Below are 26,699 nucleotides of genomic sequence, written 5' to 3'. Positions count from 1 at the left end.
ATGTGAAGAATACCACACCAGTGATCCTTGGCAGGCTTGTTCCAGGGAAACTAATTCGCTTAAATTCATTTAAGGAGCTGATACACAAACTCTACGTTGCATTTATTTTTCTGAGTAGAACCATGTCTTAAAATAAGTTTCTGGGTTCACAGTTTGCATCTATAAAATTTGCAGCCAATTTTAAGGGCTCACTTTATTGTAAATGATTAGTAATTGATTTGGGGCAGGGGGAGACAAACTGCTTAAATAGCATAATTAATTTGCTTTTGGTCCCTTGATACCTCCTTTTCTCTGAGGATCCTGTCCTCCTCCCTAGCTCAGCCCATCCACTTTCTCTGATCACACTGCTAGATCTTGGCATTATCCCTCACTGTCCCAGCTCCATGATTTTAATCTTTAGCATCCCATTCTCAGACTGTTCCCCAGCTTTTGGGAGTGGTTCCCTGCTCCAGCAATTCTTGGATTCCCCTCCTCCCACCTTCATTCCTTTGATCTTCTCATCTTTCCATCATCATCACACTCTCCCGTGTCCTCACCTCTCTGCTTATCACAGTTCCCCAGAGTCACTCCCCTGCCTACACCCTCTGCTCTCTGACCCTCTTTTCCTCCATCACACCCACCTGCAAAACCCCAGCTCTGCCCCTTTAGGTCGCCCGAGGCTGGAGGAAAAGCCACAGCCATGCTGACTGGCCTTGCTTTAAATTCATGACCACTAACCTCAAATGGGCACTTAATAGTGCTGCCTGGCAATCCTACCACATTTCCATGGTTCATTTGCTCTCAAACTCTCCCAAAAGATAACCGTTTCATATGTGCTCCTCTCTTTTCCAACCTCCAGCATCTCTTCCACCCTCACCATTTCTCCGGAAGTAGGGTTCATGGCTATTTCACCAAGAAAAGAGAAGCAGAGTGAAGAGAAGGTCCCTGTGTTCCCAGCTCCTCAGCCACCAGCCCTCGTGCATCTGGGCCCACACACTGCCTTCCTTTCTGTGCTAGCTTCTCTCTGCTTCAGGGCTCTGGCCCCCGGCTCTTCTGTGAAAAGGGGAAGAAGACTCAGCCTCAGGGTCTTTGCACTTGGCAACCCTCCCTGCAGATCATGTAATATGCTCCCTCTTCCTCTAGGACCTCTTGTCAATAAGGTTTTCCCTACCCGCATGGACACAGCAACCACCCCCATTCCCCATCTCTGTTACCCTTTGGCTTCCATCCCATGTACAGCCACCTGGCATATTTGTGTATTTATTCATTATTTGTCCCCCCTGAGGGATTTGTATCTCTTTGCACCATATCCCTTGTGACCTGAACAGTGCTAGATTGATTCATTCACTCATTCCTTTATTCAACAGGTGCCGGACTCTGCTCCAGGCACTGAGGGTACAGCGATGCACAGATCCAGGGAGGAAACAGCCGGTGCACAGGTCCTGAGGTGGGAGTGTGCCCCAGTGGTCCCAGGACTTGTGAGGAGGCCACAGAGACTTGAGGAAAGAGCAAGGGAGAGAGTAGACCAGGTCAGAGTGGTAAAGAAAGACGGGAAGGGAAGTTCATGAAGGGTCTTGTACACATTGTGAGAACTTCTATTTTGAGTGAAATGGGGAACCAAGGGGGGATTTTTTTGGATACAATGATATTAATATGCAACCCACATTCAAGTTTTCACAACTGTCCCAATAATGTCCTTTGGAAAACAGTCCAATTTTCTATTACCATTGAAAGAAATAACTGGCAGGAGTGGCAAGATCAAATTTCACAACGTGTAGTATTAGTAATTATCATTTGGGGCTACTAGGCTGCACTGGGAAAGGTCATCTATAGATTTAAAAAAATGAACAGTTCTACGTCTTTTTATAGCTTTTCCCCTCATCCAGAATCCAAACAAGGATTAGTTGTCATGTCTTTTTTTTTTTTAACTGCTTTATTGAAATAAAATTCACACGTTGGGACAATTTGACCACAAAATGTACAATTCGGTGGGCTTTAGTATATCCACAGAGCTGGGCAACCATCACCACAAACTAATTTTAGAACATTTTTGTCACCCCCAAAAGAAACCCCATAACCTTTACCTATCACCCCACCCCCACCCCAGCCTTTCCAATTCCCCCAAACAAAGGCAACCACCATTCTCCTTTCTGTCTCTATAGGTTTGCCTATTACGGATATTTTGTATAAATGGAAGCTTACAACTTGTGGTCTTTGGTGTCTGGCTTCTTTCACTTAGCATAGTGTTTTCAAATTTCATCCATGGAGCATGTGTCAGTACTTCCTTCCTTTTTATGACTGAATAATGTTCCAGTGTATGGGTATAGCACATTCTATTTATCAAAGGAGGGTTTGAGCAGAGGAGTGATCTGATGGGAGTGGCATTCACTCCAACTGCTGTTTTGAGGAGCAGAGAATGAATAACTATATCAGAAGTTGATTTTTTGGGAAAATAAGATGAGGCCCAAGAATTGACCTGTAAGTGCTCAAATATTTAATGAAGAAATTAGCAGAAATATTCTGACCTATATATAAATAGTATTTTATGTGTTTTGGGGGACTTGTTGCATTTCCTTAGAATAATTAAACATGGAATGCAGAAATTAAAAAATAGTTAATAAATAAGAATTTTAAATGGAGTGTGCACGTGTAAAATTACATGAAAAATTGGAGAGTACCATTAATTGGATTTTTAAAAAAATATTGCTGGTAATGGTTCTTTTGGTACATGTGAAATTTATTCCTCAGAATAATTATTCGCCTCTAAACATAACTCAACATTATGGTAATTATCCAAGATTTCATGCCGGCTTCCGGAGAGCTGGCCAAGAGAAAAATGAAATCTTATAAAAAAATATTTTCAGTGTCTACGCAGATCAGGTATCTGGGAGCTAGTTCGGTTTTATTTTGGGAAGTTGGTGTCATCTAAAAGATTGTAGAAACTGGATCAAAAAAATTTAAAGTTCTATTGTGGCATCTGTCATTATTTGGAGCAGCGAGGTAACCAACTGGAATCATTAGATCCCGGATTGGCATAAAACACACATATTGATTCAGAGTTTGTTACAAGCACATGCAATAGTTACTAGGTTATCCTTTTTGGGTACGTGCAACTTCTGGGGCTTGCAAATCATTGAGGAGTAAGCGAGGGGCAATGAAACTAGACATAAAAAGGCGAGGCTCGAAAGGTAATTGTCAAAACGCACTCCACGTTTATAGAGCGGTTGGGTGGGCCCGGTGGACTTGTTCTACGAACATTTCAAAAAAATAAACATTGAACGCGGAACTTCACCGGCAGGCAAGGTACCGAGACCGCTCCCCCGGGACTAAAGGAGGCAGGGGCTGTGGTGTTTTCTCCTTGGAACCAGCGGGGCGTGGGGCTGGAGGCGCGGGAGGCGGCGCGGGCCCAGCGCTCGCGCCGGCGGGGCCGGGAATTTGGAGAGGATCCCTGGTCGCGCAGCCGCGGCGGGAGCGGCGGCGCGCGCAAGTGCGCGTGTGAGCGAGCTAGAGAGCAGGCGGGCGGGCGAGTGCGCCGGGTATTGGCAGCTGAGGAGTGGAGGCTGGGCGGCTCCGACTCCCTGACGCCAGCGCGACCAGATCAATCCAGGCTCCGGGAGCGAGCGAGCGAGCGACTGTGCGAGCGTGCGAGCGGGCGGGCGGGCGGGAGGAGGAAGGAGAGGCCGAGCCGCTGAGCCCGGGCCGAGGCGCGGGGAGGGACCCTGCGAGCGCAGCGCCCGGCCGGCCGGACCGGGGCCGCGGGGGACCCCGCTCGCCCGGTCAACTCGTGCGCCCGCGTGGACAGGCGCGCAGCCAACCCGGTAAAACGAAACAGACCCGAACCCAACTTTCCCCTCCGTCGCGTCCTCGCCCTCCCCTCGGCGCTCCGGGCTTCCCAGCGCCGCCGCCGCCGCCGCCGCGGGCTGGGGCGGGCGCGGCCCGGCCGGGTGGCCACGATCGCGCGCGGGGCCGGCGGCGCGGGCTGCGGCGGGGAGGGGGCTCTTCCCCGCGTGGGGCGGACCGGGGATTCCCCCCCCCCATGATGGCGCCTCCCGGCCGCTCGGAGGAGCAAGCCTGCCACCTCCTCCTCTCCTCGCGCCTGGCCAGCCGGGCAAGGCTCGGGCCCGTGTGCCCCCCGCGTCTTTGTTGGGTCTGCGGTGGGGAAGCCGCGTTCCTCGGTCCCCGGCCCTGCCTGCGGCCGGCCCTCCGCGGCCACCCTCCCTTTCCGCCCGCTGCCCGTTTCCCTTTCCCTTCCTGCAGCCGAGCCTGGGCCGTCGGCGCGGCCCGCGGGCCCATTGTGTCCCGCGCCGGCCCGGGCGACCCCTGCGGGAGTCGGAGGGCGGTCGCCGGCGCTGCCCTCTCCGCGGAGCGGGGCTGTTGTAAAGGGGACACCCGGTGCCCTGGGTCCTTCTGCGTCCGGGGCGGGCTCCTTCCTGTGCCCCCTACTAGCGTCTTGGGGGTCGAGGTCAAGGAAAGTTCGTACTGAAATTCCCTCTCATTTATTCAAAGGTGGCGGCGGCGGCGCGCGTATTTTTTTTTTTTTTTTCTCTTCCGCCTACACCCCCCGGAGTCTCCGAGTGTCGTCTCATTCCTTTCCCTTTCCCGGATTCGATTGCCTCACTGCATGTGTATTTGTGAGTTCGCTGTGCAGCAACTGTTCATTTACTCTGCGCCCGGTCTTTGTTAGTGTTTCTCGGGGTTGTTTCTGCAGGAAGGGGGGGGGGGGTGTTGGGTGTGAGAGAGACAGACGTGGGCTTGTTTTTCTAGTTGCTTAATAAATATGAAGGCTTCCAGGGAGAGCGTTTGCCTGATGTACTTTGGGAAGGGAGGGGGAACAAATGCCTGCCGGATCTTACAACCACAGTAGCTGCGGCTTTTGTTTATTTTGCGGCGCGGACGATGTTTCAGTGCACTTGCAAGGTCCCCGGCCGGGCGCTTCCCTTCTGAAAATAGAGGCGCGTCTCCGAACCCTCTCCCGAGAAAACATCGTTGTCGTGAGTGCTGTGACAGCCGGCCTCTTGCTTTCCCCTGAGGTTCTCTTGCTGAAATTTCAGAGTAGGTGGAATGATACAGAAGTTGCCTGATCTCTGTATGTGCTTCCTCTTACTGAAACTCCTAGCAAGCAGCTCAATCGCAAAATGCCTTTATTTCAGAACGTTTCTCGCTTTCATTACCTGCCGTGGATAACATGCCTGCATTCAGTAGCACAATGAGAAAACTGTTCTCTGCCCATGTTGATTTTTCATCTTGTTTCTCATTACCTCTTGACGCTTTATTGGAGGTAGCTGAGCTGTATTGGAACCACGATTTAAAAAGAATCAGGGCAGAATCAATGTGCACTGCCCCGGGATTTTCAATTAGTATAAATATTTTGCATCAGTGTTAATTCTGATGGAGGTGCCAGGCCTAAATATGCTGTAACTGATTTAAATGTTTGTCCTCCCCTCTCTCTCCCTCTTTCCCATTTGCAGTTATTTGATATTTCTGTGCAGGTGGTGTACATTTGTGTAATATTGCAGTTCTTAGGAAACTGTAACCAGGGTCGTGGGAGATGATTTTCTAGAGGTGGGCGATGTCAGAGCCTCTGGAGGATCCAGGCAGGATCGGGTTTCTTCTGAGGGTAGGGATTTGTCCTTGATTTAGTTTTGACCCCTCCAAGCATAGGTATGTAACCAAATACATTTTTCCTTTTTGCAGTATCCTTTGGTTTTATACCCTTGAAGAGCTGATGACCTTTGCATTTTAGAGAAACGACAGTTTTTAGGCAATTTAAAATATGAACTTCTTACACCTCTTGGAATTTAATTTTTTTTCTACTAAGTTCATTAAAGCATTAAGAGGAAGTAAGTCTCATTTTTCCAAATACATTTATTAGTTGAAAACTAAATTGCAGTTTGTGATTTTGATTTCTAGTAAGTCTGGGTTTAGTAACTTGGTTAGAGTGGAAAAAGAATAAACTTGAGTGTAATGAGATGAGTATATTTAAGCTGCAGTCGCCTACATAATCAAGGCCAAGTTGTGTGTGTATAAAAGATCTCATTTGTGTAGTCTTACAAGGCTAATGGAAGCATCATTGAGGCTTTATAAATAATGTAAGTTGTGTATAATGTAGAGTCTCCAGAGACGGCAGAGAAAGCATCATTACCAGCCTTTTCAACCTGCTGGAGATCTTAAATTGATTTACAGCACTGAACTGGTGCAAAATGATACATCAGGATGACATGGGGTCAGCCTGTAAAAGTCTATGATGTCAGCCTATTAGTTCAGTCATCATAATTAAACCATATTACAGGGGCAACTAAGCAGGAGTCTGGCGTTATCCTTCAGATATGGGTGGTACATGGATTTTGTTTATAGTGGAAAGGCCAAACTGGCAAGGAATGCTAGTGTTTCTGAAAAGGGGAAAGGCTTACAGAACTCTGAATTGCTGAAAAAATTGAAGCTAAATTAAGGCATGTTCAGTCTGCATTGTCTAAATAGCTTTCCATTCGGTAGTGGAGAAACAGATGCTTTGAGGGTGCCGATAAGGACCCTCAAAGCAGCTCTGATCCATGCACTGAATCATGCTTCATGTGAGCTTGAATTTAACTTGGCCTTAAGGACCTTATAAAATATCAGAGGACCACGTATTTCACATCTCTGATCCTTTTATTAACACTGAGTTGCACTGTATTGATGCAAACGCTGATACGTTATTTCTTTAAGCATAGTTACCAGGTCTCCACTGGAAACAGAGATATTTGAATTGAACATATAAACAATTCAGGAAAAGAAGATTCTTAGTTTTTGCTTAAATTTCTGGCAATCCTTATTCAATTTATGGGTCATCTAGGGCTGTGCCGTCCAATTAGGTAGCCATAATCATGTGTGGGTATTTAAGTTGAAATTAATTAAAATTAAAATAAAATAAAAATTCATCTCAGTAGCACTAGCCACAGTTCACGTGCTCAGTAGCTAATGTGGCTAGTGGCTACCACCTTGGAGAATGTATACATAGAACATTCCCATCATCACAGAAGGTTCTATTGGACAGTGCTGCTCTAGACCTTTCGCCTCTGCTCATCCACACTTTCTACTCACCTTTCAGCTGCTTCTCTACTTGGTACCTCTGTGGATGAGTTTGTGAGGTCGAAGGGAGAAAGAAATATGTCAACTAATTTTGCTGCTTCCTAGTTGCTCTTGTTAAAAGAGTTTGGAAGTGACAGTTGAAGCTACTGCATAAAACAAGGTTGACTTTTCTGTCAATCATATTTATCGTTGGTGTCATGGCTTCTAATTTGATTTAGAGCTTTGGGTAGGAGAAATAATTGTAGCTGATTTTTTTTCTGTGTCCTTGTCTTTAATACTCATATCTCATTTAAGCATCAAAACTTCCCTAAGTACTGTCGTTGTCACCTTTTTACAGGTAAGGAAACTGAGTTCTGAGTGATTCATTGTCTTGCCTCAGGCTACGTAACTAGTCATTATATTCTTAGCCATGAAGTGAACAAGGCAAGCTCACTCTAGAGCCTCACTTTTCTAAAAAATTAATTAATTAATTTTTGGCTGTGTTGGGTCTTGGTTGCTGCGCGCGGGCTTTCTCTAGTTGTGGCGAGCAGGGGCTACTCTTCATTGCAGTGCGCAGGCTTCTCATTGCGGTGGCTTCTCTTGTTGCGGAGCACGGGCTCTAGGTGCACGGGCTTCAGTAGTCGCGGTGCATGGGCTCAGTAGTTGTGGCTCGTGGGCTCTCGAGCGCAGGCTCAGTAGTTGTGGTGCAGAGGCTTAGTGGCTCTGCGGCATGTGGGATCTTCTCAGACCTGGGCTCGAACCCGTGTTCCCTGCATTGGCAGGCGGATTCTTAACCACTGCACCACCAGGGAAGTCCCCTCACTTATATATATATATATATCTAGAATACCTGAATAATCATTGTTCTGCTGGGCTTTATTATTCTGGTATAGATATGACTTTGCTTTTATTTTTTAGTCTTTTAGACAACTTTGCCTTCTATTGTGCTTTTCTGGACCATCTTCTGTTGTCTTCCTTTAAGTGCTTAAGAAAGGAAACATAATGTTAACACCTCTCTAAGCAGAACATAATTGGAAGACTAAATCTGACATAAAAGTAATGCATTTCAAAGCCAAATTGGTTTTATCTCTGCTTTTCTGGATAATTCCTGTCACTTTCCCCTTGCTTTTTTCTTGTATTATCACAAGCTGATGGTACTAAAAAAGAAAGTTTTAGTAGTTCAGTTTATCTCATTAAAATTAGTCTTCTTTAGCTGGTAAACACTGCACTTTGAGATGCAAATAGTTCATTGCAAATTCCTTGGAATTTATTTTTTTACATTTATGTCTATTTCTGTATAGTCTTACAGTTCAGTCATTTTTATTTTTATTTTTTTTCGTCAGGGCTATTTAAGAATTTGATGAAACCCTGGATCCCCTATCACGCTCCCATCCTCCAATCCAAAAATGCTTATATGCCCTGAAGCTTGTGTGTGCACAGAAGTACCCAAATTTCAGGTGAAGGACATCCATGGGACTGCCTTGCCAAGTGTGTTCATAAACACTGATTTGTAATTTCCTTTACAAAGAATAGAGATATTGAGTGTTAAAAGCTACTTTGATGTTCCTATCAAGTTGAGCAATCCGAGGCCCAGGGAAGATAGCGGACTTGCCTGAAGTCACCCATCCAGTGATTGGAGGAGGGAAAGCCTGCACCTGGATCACTGTCATTGTCAAGTTCCCATTTGTTTGTTCTTTCCTTCCTCACTCGCTGTGCTCCTGGGCCTTTGGTCTGAGCATATCCAGTGTTAATTGGGGAGGGGAGGAAAGGAGAATTTTTTGGCATGATGTTAACTTTTTGTACCCAACATTATTTGAGCTGAGTATGAATCAAGTCTGACAACCTCAGATGTTTTTTACAGATTAAAATTGATTTTTTTTTTTTAATTTTAGAGATGGAAAAGAAACGCCTTATGCCTGATTTAGTCAATGGGACCTTACTAGAAAATGGTAGATCCGAGATTCTGCGAAGTTCAAATTAAATCAGGCAAGTCTGCTGTACAAATCTCCTCGTTTGGCTCTCAAAAACAAATCATATTCCTAACCAAAAGTCAGAGATTGGGGTATTTAGGGAAGGAGTTAGGAGGTACTAGGGAGAGAATTGGAAAGGTCTAAGGAGAAAAGGGATAATTTAAATATAAAAATTTAGAAATGAAATATAAAGTTATAAAATGACATTGAGGCTGATGAAGTGTTCTGTGTAATTGTACTTCTGTATGTGGTTTTTCTTTTCTTTTTTAAAAACTTACTATTACCGGTTTATTATGAAAGGATATAACTCAGGAACAGCCATATAGAAGAGATGCACAGGGCAAGGTATGGGGCGCCATGAGCTCCATGTCCTCTCCAGGCGCCCCACCCGCATAGCACCTTGATGTGTTCACCAGCCTGGAGGCTGTGGTCTTAATTTTTGGTACCAAGATTAGCAGGAAGTGCTTTGGTAACAAATAGAGGCATCTCCATTTTGCCTCGAATTGAAATCTCTTGACTCTTTATCCCCCTTTTCTGCTATTACGTCGTATTGCAACTATTTAGGCTAATCTGGTGACCTGTCATCTGATTGGCTGCAAAAATACCTGAAGTATTTTTAATACTTCTGGAGTTACTGCCTTTAAAAAAAAAAAAAAAACTAAGTTGCATGAATGTACTTACTTAAAATCTAAGTCAAAATCTTCACTATGGTGTTCATTATTAAAATAACGTCAGTTTTAGAGATGTACTACTAGTCCTAGGCAAAAAAGTAACATTTACAGCTATTGCTGGCTGATTTGCAGAAATGAGCGGGCCCTGTAGAACATTCATTTGCATAAGGAAAGCTGTCTTTCAGATGGGAAAAGCCAGTCTTTCAAAAACAGTTCAACTCCAATGACTGCATCGGGCTTTTAGGCTGATACTGGGAACTGCAGCATTTGAGCAGTTTAATCTAACATCTTTGTGATTTTTAAAAAATTAATTTATTATTTTATTTTTGGCTGCGTTGGGTCTTCGTTGCTGCGCGCGGGCTTTCTCTAGCTGTGGCGAGCGGGGACTCCTCTTCGTTGTGGTGCGCGGTCTTCTCATTGCGGTGGCTTCTCGTTGCAGAGCACGGGCTCTAGGTGCGCGGGCTTCAGTAATTGTGGCATGCAGACTCAGTAGTTGTGGTGCAAGGGCTCAGTAGTTGTGGCTTGCGGGCTCCAGAGCGCAGGCTCAGTAGTTGTGGCACACGGTCTTAGTTGCTCTGCGGCATGTGGGATCTTCCTGGACGAGGGCTCGAACCCGTGTCCCCTGCATTGGCAGGTGGATTCTTAACCACTGCGCCACCAGGGAAGCCCCCTGTGATTTTTTAATAAGCTAAAATCAGAACTTTAGAGAACATTCCCTCTTGAAGATAAAGCATCAAACTCTCTAAGGTTTGAGGGAATCCATACCTGGCAATTCTCCCAAATCTCTCTGCTTGGTTCCTAGTGTTCACATAGGAGCCTTATATAGAACCCAGGTCTATGGTTGGTGGATTGATTTCTTCACTAATTTTCTTGAGACAAGCCTGGATTTCAAGGAACACATACAACATACACAGCAGTTACTTATGCATCTATATGCTTTTGAGCTCACGGTGAAAATAAATATTCACTATGTCATGTTTGCGAAAAGGAGGATAGAGGGGTCTAGCTTTTGATTCAAAAATATATTTATACGTGTAATTTTTTAATGCTTTATTTGTAGTTTCCCCTTAATTTTAGGGCAGCTGTACTATATTTTTTCCTACAATTCCAGATAGTTAGGGTATAGTTACTCAAACTATTCATTCATTTTCCTCTCCGTGTCTATCTTTTGTGGTTTCTTTGCGGTGTGCTTATGCAAAGTGGAAGTATTTCAGACCTTTATAGTTTTTTTTCTTTCAGTTTCGAATACCACAAGAAGAAAAGGGAACTCATTATCTTTCAAGTATTATAATTAGGCATTAAATTAAGTCATTAGTTAGCTAAATGCAAGATCTTTTGTTTAGATTGAAGGAAAACATGTCTTTTTAATGGAGGAGAGGGGTATTAAATATCTCCTTATTTGATAATTTTGATGCAGTGTGGTAATGAGCATATGCTTCACTTAGTGAATCCGTTAGTTCAGAGTGGCTCAGTAATTAGTGAGGAGACCCACAAAAATGAAGAATTAAATGCAACATCACAAGAGTTGTTGCAGGGTAATATAGGGGTAAGTTGTACAGACAGTTCACATGAGGCCCACTGTGATGTGGAAGGATGTGTGGGTTTGCACTGGGAGAAGGAAGAGACATTTGGGCAGAGTAACGGCGTGGAAGACTCAAGGTAACAGGAGCAGCGCTGTCCGATAGAACTCTCTGCAGTGATGGAAATGTGCTGTATCTGTGCTGTCCAGCACTATAGCCACTAGCCGCGAGTGGCTGTTGTGCATTTAAAATGTGGCTAGTGCAACTGAGGACTGCATTTTAAATTTTCATTAATTTATGTTTAAATAGCCACCTGTTTAACAATGAGCTATCACGTTGGACAGCACAGATCTGGAGGCCAGTCTGCAGCTCTGACTGACCACAGAGGGTATTCCTGATGTGGTCCCATGTGGTGAGCTGGGAGAGGTGTTTGGAAAGGTTAAGTTGAGGATGAGGGTTTGAGGACCTCAGCGTGCCAGAATAAGGAAGCACTGGGAAGTCACAGAAGGTGTTTGAACTTGCAGTTTGGGTTGGAGAGGGTAGAGTCCATATGCCAGGAGATTGATAAGAAAGCGCTTTGAGTTCTCTCTCTCTGATGGGGTGGGTTTTGTGAGTGAAAAGACACCTGGTGGTTATTTGGCTATAGAGTAATGGGAAAGAGGGGTGTCAGATTATCCTTAAGTTTCCAACCTGAGTGGCTGGAAAATTAATAAAGCCTTTACTTAAGAATAGAGAAGAACTGGTTCTGGAAGGAATAAAAATTGTGTGAATGATAAATTAGAATTGACAGGTTGAATTTAAGGTGGGGTATGTAAGTATTCTACAGGCAAGTTGGAGATACACAACTAAGCTAAAGCCTAGGGGAGGGCTCGGAGCTTTACGTAGATGCCAAGTAGTGATCTGTTGGGAATGATGGTGGAACGTCCGGGAATGGATGGGTATTTGGAGAGGATCATGTACAGAGAAACAGAGAGCTGGTGGGTTGAATCTTCCATTGATGCCCACAATTAGGAAGTGGTAGAAAGGAGAGGCATGTTTGAAGTAGACAAAAGAAGGAACTGAAAGGAAGGTGTGGGGTCAGAGGAGAAGTTAAACCAGGAAGCCAAGGGAAGAGAGATTCCAGAGGAAGGTTCAAAGGGGGACATGTTGTATGGTTCAGGGTGAAGGAGAGAAGGTCAGGGTAATCAAGTGAATGCAGCTGAGGTGAAGAGACTGAGTATATTAAGAAATAAGAAACAGAGTCTTCTATGCCCTCGAGTGATTTATGTTTCAAAATTGATGAGACGACTTCTTATTTGAAGGTTGAGGGAAAGAAGTTAATGGACAGAAAGCAATCAGAGATGAGATGATGGAGGTAGTGATCTGGAGCGCAGGTGACAAAATATTAGTCATGGTAAGGAGGGAGATTGTCTGAGAAGGAAGCAGAATGGGGTCCGAGAGAGGAAAGCGGATGGCACAGAGCTCATGTCAGCTTGCGCTGGTTTTCCCAGTAGTGTCGGAGGCAAGTCAGTCCCTTCATTGGGATGGTGAGCCGGGAGAATCAGAAAATGGTGCTGGAAGTTTAAGAATAATGGAGAAGGTTTGGAAGAACCATTGTAGGTGATGTGCCAGGAAATCTGTGGCGAATTCAGAGGCTGAGCAGTCGGAGGAAGCCTGGGGTGAGGTTTGACGTGGCTGTAGAGTAGACTAGTAATTGCTGCTTTTTAGTGTAACTTGGTGCCTGAAAGTAAGATTGGAGAGGAATGTTGGCAGAGATGATTCTGGCTGAGGGATAGAAAATAGGCTAAGAAATGAGGTTCTAGAGTCAGGTTGCCTGGGTTTAAGTCCCAGCCCCCAACACTGACTTGCTTTTTTATAACTTTGGGAAAGCTGCCATTAACTTTTTTTTTCTAATTTTTAAAAATTGAACTATAGTTGATTTACAATGTTGTGACCATTAACTTTTTTTTTTTTGACCATTAACTTTTTGAACCTCACTTTCCTCATCTGAAAAATAGAGATAATAGTATCAGCCTCAGGATTGATAGAAAGATGAGATGAGTTATCCTTCCATATTTCATCTAAGATGCTGTTAATCATAAGATGTTATTTCATGTACTACTGAGGAAAAAACCATCATTTAGGCACAACATACCACTGACTGTAAATTTCCTGGTTAGGAGAGGGTACATCTTGCAGTCAGTGAAGTACAGGATACATAAGGGACTTAGCCTAGGACCTGGCACATAATTAGCATTTGGAAAATGTTAGCTATTTAATATTTGTAAGAGTCAATGTGATTGTAGAGTCTAGAATGTTAATGAGAGCAATATCGAATCCAACCTAGATAAGGGGTTACAGGTTATAAGGAGTCTAATGGATTAAATGAACTGAGAAGGGTTAAGCAATGGGAATCCTGATAATGAAATTGTGGAATATCAAGTTTGGGAATTTGTAGATGGAGTGTTTCCCTGACAATGCCAGCTAAAGTTTTTTAAGAAAAGTATAGTAATTGAACTAAGAGAAGAATGCCCTTTATTGATTTTAAAAAGCTATTTAAAGTTGCCCAGAGCTTTTAAAAGTAAGTATTGTGAATTTATCTATGGATTTTTCTTACACTATTCATTAGTGTTAAAAATTTTTTTTTCATTAGAGAATACACACTCAGTGAAGAAAGATTCCGGCGTGGATTCTGGTCATAGTGTCAGAAGGAAAGGGGGAGATGGATTCTCGATTATCATTGATTGAGTGAATTGTCATTTTCAAGAGATGGGGGTATGGGGGCGGGGGTAGTACTAATAGCTGCTTGTAGAACTCTTTTGTTTATGGTTTTTGTTTTGGCCACGCTGTGTGGCATGCGGGATCTTAGTTCCCCCACCAGGGATCGAACCCGTGCCCCCTCCGTTGGGAGTGTGGAGTCTTAACCATTGGACCACCAGGGAAGTCCCTGTAGAGCTCTTTTAAACATGGCTCAGAAAGCAGAAACCATAAAGGAAAAAATTATAGATTTGACAACATTTATGTGACCAAACACACACTCTTGAATGACCACACACAAAAATACAACCGTTCAAATTTGCAGCAAGTTACTCTTCTTGTAAAAAACTTAAAATCAATAGGAAATTCCACCCCTACAGAAAAATTGGCACATGGACCTGGAGAGTATCATACTAGGTGAAGTCAGGCAGACAAAGGCAAGTATCATAGATATCACTTATAGGTGGAATCTAAAAACATGATACAATGAACTTATTTACAAAAGACTCACAGACATAGAAAACAAATTTATGGTCACCAAGGGGGAAAGCGGGGGAGGGATGAATTTGGGATTAACAGATACACACTACTCTATGTAAAATAGATAAACTACAAGGATCTACTGTATAGCACAGGGAACTATACTTAATATCTTGGAATAACCTATAATGGAAAAGAATCTGAAAAAGAATGTGTGTGTGTGTGTGTGTGTGTGTGTGTGTGTACATACACCTGAAACGTAAATCAAGTATGCTTCAATTAAAAAAAAAATAAATGAAATTCTGGGCTCCTAAAAAAATTGGTAAAGGACAGGAACAATTCACAAATGAATGAAATGCAAACTACTAATAGACATGAACTGTTCTGCCGTGTCCTGGATGAGACTCTTCACTGGAATGGGGACGATGTCTTCTCTTTTACTTTATTGTATCATTCTTTGTGGACCAGGAAGGATCAGTCTGGGGAAACTGGGCTTTTCTCACCGAAGGAAAGGAAGCCAAAATTTCCCTGCCTCCTAAGAGAAGCTGGGGTCACAAGGAGGTACACAATGAATGTAAGCTGGAGTTATAAGAGACAGGCCATCTCCATCCCATTTCCTTGATGTTGCCCTGCTACCCTCATGACATTGGGCTAGGAGTCTCCTCATTGGAATGTGAGGTGTTCCCAGTGCTTTAGGGGCTCTCAGTTCTATGCAGGTTCTCAACCAGCTGGCATGATGGGTGAACTTTTTTTTTTTTTTTTTTTGCGGTACGCGGGCCTCTCATCATTGTGGCCTCTCCCGCCGCGGAGCACAGGCTCCGGACGCGCAGGCTCAGCGGCCATGGCTCACGGGCCCAGCCGGTCCGCGGCATGTGGGATCCTCCCGGACCGGGGCACAAACCCGCGTCCCCTGCGCCAGCAGGCGGACTCCCAACTTATCAGTGAACTTTTAAGGATACCAGTGCTCCATAGAGCACATCGAAATGGGCCTCTTGCTCTCCCACCTGAGTTGCAGTATTAGATTTGATTTGTAGTGGCGTTTTCTTATTCATATGAGACACAGTGATGGCCTTAGAACATGGTTTTTCTTATTGAGCTAGACTGGTTCATAAGGTATTGAAATAAGAAGTTCTCCCACATAGTAAAACCTCTTATAAAGTGAAGAAAATTTGAAGTTAGGCATTAGCATTTGATTTCCCAGATTGTCTCTTGAGGGTAATAGTTAATGTCATGGGCGTAAGAAAGGCTTCTCACGTGCTGCCCGTAAGGTGGTTTTTGGTAGGGTCCTTACCTAACCGAAGTACACTCAGTCTTACCTCAGCCTTGAGTTTTTACCTGGCCACTCGACAGAAGAGGATTCATCAGCATCTTCTGACCCACCATCTCCTCTCTCTTAAGTGATCTGCAAATATTTCAGAGTTGGGGGGGAAAAAAGGCTTTTGAATTTTACCCACAGGCTTACCACGAATTTCAGCCACAGGCCAGTTACCCCCGCCTCTTCTTTCGTTAAGTCCTTTCAGAGGACGGTGCCTGGGAGTAGGGGGCCGGAGCTGGTATGCATTGGTCAGAGCCATCCTTCAAACTCTTTAAGCCAAGTTGGGGAGGGAGGATGAATGCCGGCAACACGAGTCTTAATTTTATCAAAAAGGGTCCTTAATTTTATGGGTAGCTTTGTTTGGAAGGGAGTGGTAATGCTACAGTGAGTGTGGCTTTAGGAATTACACCTTTAGCCCTGTGACAGCTCAGCACAGCTGCCTGTACATAGCTTGCCATCCCATCTGTTATGGCTTCCTGTTTTGCTTTGTGTCCGTTGCTGGCTTTGCAGTCTGCATAATTAATAACAACCTCTTTATTTTCCCAGTGTTCGTGTTTGTGTGCTCAGGACTTCTATTCAGTTTGTTCAAGCTCGAGAGAACGAGCTTGGTTTCAAATGGCCTTCTGTTAAACTGTGAGCAAAATTAATTTGATTACCCTTGAAATGATTGGCATCCAAGCTGTATTTATAGCATTTATTTGCATGGAAACACTGAAGAGTTCTGTCTTGTCATACTGTGCAGGCTGAGATGTTGATCTGTATTCCAGGAAAGCCTCCATTAAAAGCGGTGCATCCTCACTGAGCAGTTCTGCTTTTTGTTGAGCCAATATTAATCAATTCAGCAAATGTTTCATGCATCCAGTGCTGGGCTCTGTTTCGGGGAGGGAGAGAGAAACATCTAAGTCAGTTTTTGCTGTGCAGAAGCAATCTTACTGGTAAGAGGAGACTACGATTATATGAAAAGCTAAATAACAAGCCATCGTTACTCATGTTATAGCGTCTTATTTTGAGTGTATTTCTTCAGTAATTGGGATAGCCTTTCAGAATCAAGGGATTAGGAAAGAAATCTAACGTAGTTGGTAGAGCTCCTGCACTGTGCCCACCTCCAGCTTAGTGGATTCTTTCGGCAAGTTTTTGAGCATCTCTACCTGTATTTCTGTTCATAGTGTCTCTTATAGAGCTTGATAAAGTTGGGATAAGTGGTCATAAATGTAGGATTTGCACTGAGATTGTAACTTTGAGGGAAAATGCAAACGTGCTTGTCTAATGCAGCTTCTGTTTTAATAGCTTTTATTACAATTATGTTATTCATTCTTTAGACTGAGTTCCTTGAGGGTATGTGGACAGTATCTTTACGATCTTGATGTTAGCACAGTGGTTCTCACTTTGCACATCAGAATCCTGTGAATGACAACCACCGCAGAAATGCCAGGGCCCGCCCCTGGGGGGGCTCTGATTCCAGGGTTTCGGTTAGGGAGCTTTTAAAGAAGCACCACAGGTGAGTCTAATGTACAATAGCATTGAGAACTGTCAGCTTGACACACGGTAGTGATGAGTGAATTTTTTCATTTTGATGTGTTTAAAAATATGTCGGGAAATAGGACGTGTGGTATGCTGTAGGTCTGTTGTGAACATGAACTATGTCTTTGATATCCAGCAGCACTTGGTGCCGGGTGATACCTGTTCTAGGTGCTCCAGACGACCCAGGTAGTTCTGAGGGTTAACTTTTGCTCCCCCTGTTTTAATTTGAGGAGAGAAGAGATAGAAAGAAAGGATATGTGTGTTTGAGAGCTTTCGCTTTTCCCTTCTTGAAGGAATCGGCAATTCCTTGTGTCCTAGAGTCTAGAAGTAGAGCTAATAAATAAAACTGTTGCGACCTGGGGCACCAAGAGCACAAAGAGAAAAGGAGAGAAGAGTGTTAGCGGAGGTTATCCGGCAGAGTCTGGAGGAGTGTTTGGGTGTCACAGCTGGGGGGAGGGCAGGGCTGTTTCCGCCAGCAAGGATGCTGCCAAATGTCCTGTAATGCCAAGGTTGAGAAACCCTGGAATAGGGGATAAGGAAGGGGCCTGGAAGGCAGATAGGATACTGAAGTGGTCGTGTCACAGATGGCTGTTCCTGCCACACCCGTATGCTGTTTGCTGTGTTATCCCCTCTCCCAAATCCTCTAGAGTCAAGAGCACCGTTTTTTGCCCTTATCTGTAGATAGGTTGTGACTGCCAGCTGTGTATGAGCCGTTAAAAATGAACATTTTAATATTTTACCTATAATAAAATATGATACTTGAAAGAGTCCTTCAGTTATTTTCCATTTGTACATTTGCTTGAACGGGACAGTATTAATTCACATGCAAAAAAATAAGCCAGTAATTTTTGTTCTGTTTTGCTTACGTTTTCAGTAAAGGATACTAAGAACGATCAGTAAAACGGGAAAAAAAACATTACAAAAATAAACCCAGTAAAGCAATCAATCAATCCATCTCTGAGAGAACCAGAATAAAAGGAAAATTTCCAATCTTAACAAAGGCTATCTACTAAAATCTTACTTTTTAAACTGCTGTTTCTTACAGCATCATTTATAAAGGAGGAGTTTGAGGCGGCGCAAGTGTCTCCCTTTTAGGAATGGATAAGAAAATACAGTCTATACGTCTTTTTTTTTTTTTAAAAACCACTACACAGTAAGTGGTAAAAATAAACTAGATTTTAAAAAAAGAACAATCAGTGGGAATGTAAAGAAAATGAATTTCTTAAAAGGAGTTTAATTTTAATATTCCACAGCCTCATCATAAGAAAAGAGTATTAAGAGTTGAACACATACGTGGGCTGTTGGTGTGAGGTAATGGTGCCAATTTCCTTGTGTCTTTGTTCAGTTATCGCTTACAACTACTTATCCCTATTCTAGGCTGTTTAGATGAAAATGAATTTAATTTTGTCATTGCTGCCCTGATAAAACTCTTGGTTTTTTTCATGTTCTAGGAAAGTGGCAAGATGCCAAGAAGGAAAGCAACACGAAAACAAAAATAAGTTGGGGAGAGAAGGAACCAGGGGGATTAAAGTAAAACCATAAGCACATCCTTGCTTGTCAGTCCCCCTACTTTATGCATGAGACAAAGGAGGAGGTTATTTAGGAAAAGCAGGGTGGTGGAGGGGTTGCCTTCAAGCCCTTAACCTTTCTGCATCACGGTTTCATCATCTCTAAAATAGTCTCTACATCACAGGACTCCCATAAGGATTAAAGAGAGTGAATAGGTATGAAGTGTTCAGCACAGTGTTTGGTGTTTCACTGTGGTGGTGATGGTGATGATGACGACGATATGAGAATGATTTTTTATTCCCTCTGAATACTTGAGCTGTGTTGGAAACTGACAGAGACCATGGATACACTCTTGTGTGATGTCTCCCATAGAGCCACCTGCGTGACAGCCCTCTCTCTCTTTGAAGTGGGTGGTGATGAAGCTGAGAGCTTATGGAGTCCTCAAACTGGGGTGTTTCAGACGTTCTGTAAAGACTGTTGCCAACAGAATGAATTTCCAGAGGAGGATAGAGTGATTTATGTGACGAAATATGTTTTTAAGTTTTTATAACATACTAAAACCATTATAGTTAAGTCTGTCATCCACGTATAGATTTTCCACAGCAATATTTGAATCTTGAGCAGGCATTTCTTTAGAATTTACTACATTCTCAGAGTATATAACAGTTTTACGGTTAGTGTAAGCAACATGTGGTAAGGAATTAAAAGCGTTCTTTGATAAAAGCATAATACATATTCGAAAAGCAATGGTTACGTTTTATTAAGGCTGCTTTGGATTATCCATTCCGTGGTTCATCCCCACTGATGCAAGTGGTTGATAGTCAGCTGGACTCGTTTGGATTTCCACATCAGGGTAGGCAACACAAAGCCCCAGATGCACAGGAGATGTAGTTGTGGTAAAGAAATGGCACAGGTTTTTGGCCTCTGTCCCTTAGATAAACAGCCTGAACACGTCCTGTGACTCTATCACGATCAACCTGATAATATATGGTTCTTCAACCCCCCGCCCCCCATACGGTGAGCAGGGTGATGCTGGGAACTGTTTCATACCCGTTTTCTTCCTACTGCACCTTTGTGTTGGGGATAAGCACTTAAAGTACTGTTCAGTTAAATAGTGAATTGGTGGAGACTAACGTCTCTTAGTAGTTGAACGTACGGAGGAGGAGAACTTGTGTTCTGAAGCCTTCTAAGGGCACTCTGTTTATTAGGTTTTTCCATCTCGATTGGTCAGTAACTCACTGAGGGGAGGTTAATGGATAGAAACTGGACTGAACAAGGGATCTGAGGCAGAAGAGACCTAGATCGGTGGTGCTGGTCTCACCTAATTCTCTAGGTGATGCTTGCTTGTATCCACAGCATGGTTTCCCTAACGCAGTGAAAGACGGAGCATCTGCTGCTTTTCGCTCTCAGTTGGAGGGAGCTCTCACTGTTCTGGAAGAGGGCTGCTGCCCTTTGTTCAAATTCTCCTCTGAGGTGGCCAAGCGAATGTAAGTCCAGCTTCGTTTTGGCAGATTGAGAACAGGATGTCATTGATCATGGAGGAGAGTGAAATCTGGCTGATCTCAATGTTTGTTTCGGTGGTTATGTAAACTTTGATTTTGAGAAGTCATTTTATTCTTCCAGATAACAGATTTACATACTGGAAAAGGGACAGGACCAAATTGCTTTTGAGATATTTGAGTAATACAAAACATTTCTCTGGTAAGAAATTCATGCCCTGAAAAATTGGAAGGAGATTTGAATTGTTAATGGAAAGGGGACTAGGAACTAGAACGGAGAGGAAACTGAATTTTTTGTTATAATATGCCATTTTGTAAAATTGAATTTTTTGATCATGTGGCTGAATTGTATAATAAAAAAGTACATTCCCACCCATATCATATTCACCCAGAATTAGGTCATATGTCCCAACCCCATACATTGGAATACATTTCTCTGAAAATCCTAGTTCAGTGATAATTCCATTCTGGGCAGAGACACTTTCTATTATTTTTTCCTTCGTAAAACGATAAATCTTGTCACCTGTTGGTCATAATACTGTCTCCTGGAGCCGTGTAGAATAAACCTCTTACCTACTTTCAGTTTTTATTTGTTTTTATTGTTAGAGTCTTAAAATTGAAAACCGTAATTGGTTGTAAATAAAAATGGTCTGCTTTCCTGAACTCCCCTCCTGCCAGCTCACTCCTAAAGGCAACCACTTGTTCAGATTTGTTTATTTCCTTCCAGGCTTTTAAAGGTGTGCATATATTATACATGTGCAGGTTTCATTTCTATTTGTGTTTTTAAAATGGGATTGTACTATGTGTATGGTTCTCTAGCTTTTTTTAACTGAACAATTACAGTACGGTTTTCTTTCCATGTTAGACATGAAAGGCTCTCCTCCCCCCCACCTTTTTTCGGACAGTTACATCATTGTCGGATGTACTATAATTTATTTAATCGTTCCATTATCGTTAGATACCTGGGTTATGTGGAACATGGATGATCTTGAACACAGATCAAACGCATCTGAGGATACTGCTTCCCTTGTAGCTGTTTCTGCGGCTGTTTTCTCTCATCACCCTCATACCACCGGGCCTGCTGGAGGTAGGAGCCTCCTAATTGTCTCCTCCAGACCATTCTCCCACCATCCTCCATGAAAACACCCACCTTTGATCATCCTGTCAGGTTATACCACACTTCCCCTCCTTGTTACTCACTCACTGCCTCACTGCCCACCCTCCACCCTAATTCCTACAGGATTTCAGTGTCTTTATTCCCTTCCTGCTGCTCCTATGATCATTCTCGGTCTACTTCTCCAGTGACCTTTGACCCCAGCTCAGGTACTCAGGCTCATAGACCCATAATACGGGATTTTGCACTTCTAAAATTTAAACAGATTTCACCAACTTTATGTTTAATTATTTTCCTCATTTACTTAAGCAATAAAGTGTTATTTGTTCATAGCTTACCTTCAGAATACGCAGTAGCTGGGATCTGACCACTTCTACTGGGCTGATCCAAACCTTTATCATCTTTTTTTTTTTTTTTGGCGGTACGCGGGTCTCTCACTGCTGTGGCCTCTCCTGTTGTGGAGCACAGGCTCTGGATGCGCAGGCTCAGCGGCCATGGCTCACGGGCCCAGCCGCCCCGCGGCATGTGGGAGCTTCCCGGACCGGGGCACGAACCCGCGTCCCCTGCATCGGCAGGCGGACTCTCAACCACTGCGCCACCAGGGAAGCCCCTAAACCTTTATCATCTTGAGCTGTAACAATTGCCATAGCTTTTTTTTTTTTTTTTTTGCCATAGCTTTGTAGCTGGTCTCTTTCCTCCTTCCCACTCCTATCACTCCTCCTCCTTCCATGCCTTCAGACAGTTCTCAGCCCAGCCATACCACAGTCAGCCTGTTAAGCTAGAAGTCAGATCACGTTGGCATCTCTGCTCCCAGCTCGCAGCGGTTCTCGTCTCAGTTCAGAGGGGAAGCTACAGAATCCTTGCGGCATTCCTGTCTGTCTGCTTCGACCTCCCCTCCCCTCGCTCTCTCCATCCCAGTCACATTGGACTCCTTGCTGCCCCTGGAACATTTCAGGCATATTCTTGCCTCTTGGCCTCTGCCGTTGCTCCCCCTCTGCTTGCGACGTGCTTCCCTAGATATCCACGTGGCTCCGTCCCTCACCTTTTCAGGCTTCTGTTGGAATATCACCTTCTCAGTGAGGCCTTCCCTGACCACAAGAATGTAGGTCCCATGAAGGCATGATCGTTTTTAAAAAGAGAAAAAGCTGTTTCTGTCTCTTGTTCAGCCCTGTGTCCCAGTGCTTAGAATAGTGACTGGCATGTTGTGGGTGTTTGTCGAATGAGTCGAATGACTGTAGTGGTTATCAGCCTTTCTTTTTATCGTTTTCTTTCCTTTTTTGGACAAAGTTAGAACTTCACTGGACAGACAAAAGCTAGGACACAAACTTTGTTTTTTTTGTATAAACAAAATATTAGAATTAGCTTATTGTGAACCAACTCTGTAAATATGTTACATTTTTCAGCATGTTATAATTTTCAAATCAACTTTACGTATCCCTATTTAAGGCTGATGCCAGCCCAGCGGGGGGTAGGTGGTGGAATCAAAATTTCATGGAAGAGCAAATTGAGGCTCAGAGAGGTGTTTTGTTCAGAGAGCAGCTGCTAAGTGGAAAGCTGCTCTTCAGACCTATCTTCTTTCATTCCAAGTGAAGGACTCCTGCTCTCTCATTTAGAAGCATCTCAAAATGACAGAAACATGGTGGGGGTCTTATTTGAAAGCCTGGAGACTGCCCTGATTGCTTACTCTAGATTTCGCCTGCCTTTTGTTTCCATTTGGAAAGCACATAAAATAAATGGTTCACTTTAAAATTCCTGACAATGACAGAGCAACAAGTTTTATTTCTCTCACCTGTGGAGGAAGTGGCCTCCACCCAGTTTTACTGAATTAGGAGGGAAGTGATTTTTTCAAGTGATAAAAAGAAAGAAAATTCCATGCTCTTCCCAGAGGAGGAGTTCAACAATTGGGAGAATGGCGTGAGACCATATGTTGGTTTGTAAAAGGATATAACTTGTAAAGATGTTTCCTTTGATGCCTGTGATGAATATGGATGTGTTTCCCTTCTAGAGGGTCCTGATTAAATTATTCAATTAAGCCCGGAGCTGGAGGATCTAAATATAGGGAGAGGGTTCAGGCTGTCCTGCCTTGTGGGTGTCAGCTCACCCCTACAGATGTGCGTGTTTGTTGTCATAAATAACACCTGCCAGATCAGTGGAGACGGAGAAATGTTCCAAAAAATGAAATACAGCAGAGTATTTTTCTTTTTTAAATAAAAGGGACAGTTTTTTTCCGCCCTTCGGCCTATTCCATTTTCATTTGTGAATTTGGCATTTGAATTACTGATTTTTTTTTTTTTTCTTAACCTGATTCATAGACTTTAGTATCTGTTCTGGTTTCAAGTATAAATCTACCACTTACTAGAATATGATCTTGAAACAGGTACTTAACCTCTGATCCTTAGGTTTATTACTAAAACTGAGAGAATGCTATACATCTTGAAAGATTGCTATAAGAAGTCAATACGATCGTGTTTGTAAAAACGACCAATATAATCCTTGCATAAGGTAATAGCTCAATTAAAATAATTTCATTTGTTAACGATTGAATCATTCCTCACTGGTCGCTTATGGGAATTTACCGCATTTAGCATGCTTTGCAATCAGTAAAATTGCTATACTACGATAACAATGACTCAAAGCAAAGAGTTTTTTCTAAGAGACGACTGTATACTTTTTCCACTTATAGTCTGTACAGTTGAACTTGCACATGTCCCTGCTCTGCAGTTCCCAGTGTTTGAGGAGTAAGCACTTGCAAGCCAAATGAGTCTATACAATTTTTGAGTTGAGGTGACTGCAGATGAGATTTATCAGAGTGAGGCCTTTAGGACCTGGATATCTTGAAAGGCTACCACGTGCTGAAGGACAGCTTTCCATTACAAGCATGAATTCGAGAACAGGGATTCAGGGGGATTAAGGAATGTTATACAACTTCTAGAGAAGTGGTAAGGAGATGTAGCAATAAGGCAAGCTTGTTTGTTGAAGTTGAGGACAGCAAGAAAACTTTTAAGTGTCTCCAGTCTACTTTAACTAAACAAGTAATCGTCTCGTGAAACAAAACAGAACTGACACTTGTTACTCTATAAGGGAAGCTCTGTGACTAAGAAAAATTGACCAGGTGCCCTGTCAGCAGCCAGAATTTGTCAGGATGGAAGGACTTGTGTATGCAGAGCAGAACCAGAAAGAGTTCTTGTCTTGAAGAATTTTCTAACACAACGAACATATATTAAAAAGCATACTTGGTGCAACTGAATGCATAAACTACGGCCCTGTCCTTAGAGACGCATCTAAGTGCGACATCCCTAAACTCCTTGCTTCATTGTCATGAAGGGGATGCTGCTTTTGGTCGAAATGTCACCGCTCACGATGAACTTCCAACTGGTAGGTGGTGAGCTCTTCTTTTTGATTCCTAAGATTCCTACTCACTTAACACTGTTGAGAGACCACATCACGGCAGCCCTTGCCAGCATGTCCCTCAGGTCACACCTGAGAGACTGGTAGACTGGCTGTTAGTGCCTGTGTTTTAAAGGCACCGGTACCTGCGTGACTTCATTATGAAAAATAGCTTTCAAGAGCTGGTCCACTCTTCCACCTTCACCCCCTAGTTTCTCCAGACTTGGAAAATTAACCTTGAAAACAATTTTTTAATGAAAAAGAGGCAAACTAGCTATTCTGTGTCATCAAACTGACATTTGGAAAGTTGGGAAATGTTTGGAAGTAACCGAAACAAGGCTTTATAGTAAGAGGCTCAGGACAGTGAAGTCTGCCTTCTGAATGTTTGTGACGGCAGGACTTTGCTGTAAGACCAGCAGAATTCTGCGATTGCCAGTGGATCTTTTTTTTTTTGTAAAAAGTATTATTTAAAAAATGTTTTCTAATTTTTTTATTCTTTTTCAAATTCCTTTCCCATTTAGATTATTACAGAATATTGAGCACAGTTCCCTCTGCAATACAGTTAGGTCCTTGTAGGTTATCCATTTTAAACACTGCAGTCTGTACGTCAATCCCAGACTCCCAATCTGTCCCTACCCGCCAGTGGATCTTCGTATCGCTTTCTTGTGTAGGGACTTGGTTTAAATATATTTTCTTTTTCTGAGGATTCAATCAGAGTAGAGTTCCTGTTAGCCCAACTTCTCAGCAAAGAAGTAGGTAGTTTAAAAAGCGCTTTCAAGTCTGTAAAAGAAATGGAGAGAGGTTTTATTCATCCTCGCTTTCTTCTTGTTCTAGGATTTTTTTTTTCCCCTTTATTTTGGTTAGTGGTGAGCTTTATTTAGCTACATTTGACCCGTTTTAAATTGAGAAATGTTGAGGGAAGGTCCAGGACTAACTGCTAGTTTAAAACAGGAAAAGGAAATGCAGAGGGACTTCACCTGTTTTCTCCTTCAAGACAAGTATCCCAAAGCCAGATGAGTTCCTAATCGCAGTAACCGGGGAATAGAAACATTTGAACAGGTTATTTGTTGAAACGACGTCACAGAATCACAGACCATCGTTGCTTTGGGATATTTTCTGAGACTGAAATAGCTGGAGAAAACCCATCTCCGTTTTTATTTTCATTGTGATGGCATTATACTTGTGTAGCAAATTTTAACTCGTTTTTTCCCCTGTTTCCCCTGGTATGTTAACTTTCTGACTCTTTTTGATGTTTTAATTTAGCTAAGCATCTCGGCGGAGGCAAGAGTTCTCATCAGGCCTTGAATCCTATCTGAAATCGGATGTTAGGCTAGATGACACATACCTTTCCACAGAACTAATTAATATTGCCGCCAGTCACTTTATACAACACACCTCTGATGTACTTTACACCTCCATGGCATTCTGGTGAGGTATTTGGTGAAATAATTTAGATACAACTACCGAACTACAGAAATCATATAGTTTGCTTGTGATTTCTCTAAAGCCGCACAGTAGCTCTTCTTTAGGAGCTAGTCTTACTTTTTCTGTTTCTTCACAAGATCATCTGTTTAAGAAGAGCTAGTGGTATAAGTCAGGAAATATGCCTACAGTTTATTTAGTCACTTGGAAATACTTGTTTCCCCCGCAAAATGGATCAGGCATTTTTTTACAGAAAGATAATTTTTGTAAAGTTTTCGTTTTTCTTAAGTAACACATCCAACAGTTACACAGTTCCAAAGCGAAGTTAATCAATACCCCTGCGTTTAGTTCCTTGATTCTTTTGATCTTTATGCCTTGATGTTTTACCATTAGAGTTAAGACAGTAATGAACCAAAGAACAAGAAGTCGGGGGTGGGGGAGAGTTGCTTGCTTCATTGATGGTAGACCATTTATCTCCTTTTTTTTTAAGGTACTAGCAGGGAGTCTTTGATGTTTTTCCCCCCAGTCACTT

At 43.0% G+C, this 26,699-nt stretch overlaps 1 protein-coding gene across 7 annotated transcripts in view; it reads left to right on the top strand.

The window, feature by feature from the left end:
- Positions 1-26,699, top strand: part of SMAD1 (SMAD family member 1) — a 262,695-nt gene that overhangs the window by 181,560 nt on the left and 54,436 nt on the right. The window contains exon 1 of one of the 7 annotated variants that reach the window (XM_079920873.1): positions 2,435-2,457. The exons of 3 other annotated variants lie outside the window; for them this stretch is intronic. The gene's annotated coding sequence lies outside the window, so the exon portion shown is untranslated. Of the gene's footprint in view, positions 1-2,434; positions 2,458-3,588; positions 3,614-3,633; positions 3,798-3,826; positions 5,032-26,699 lie in introns of those variants that run through there. 3 more of the 7 variants (XM_079920874.1, XM_079920870.1, XM_079920872.1) reach the window with 3 other exon arrangements.

This window comes from Stenella coeruleoalba, assembly GCF_951394435.1.
Source record: "Stenella coeruleoalba genome assembly, chromosome: 4".
NCBI lineage: Eukaryota > Metazoa > Chordata > Mammalia > Artiodactyla > Delphinidae > Stenella > Stenella coeruleoalba.
This window is presented reverse-complemented; position numbering and strand designations above follow the sequence as displayed.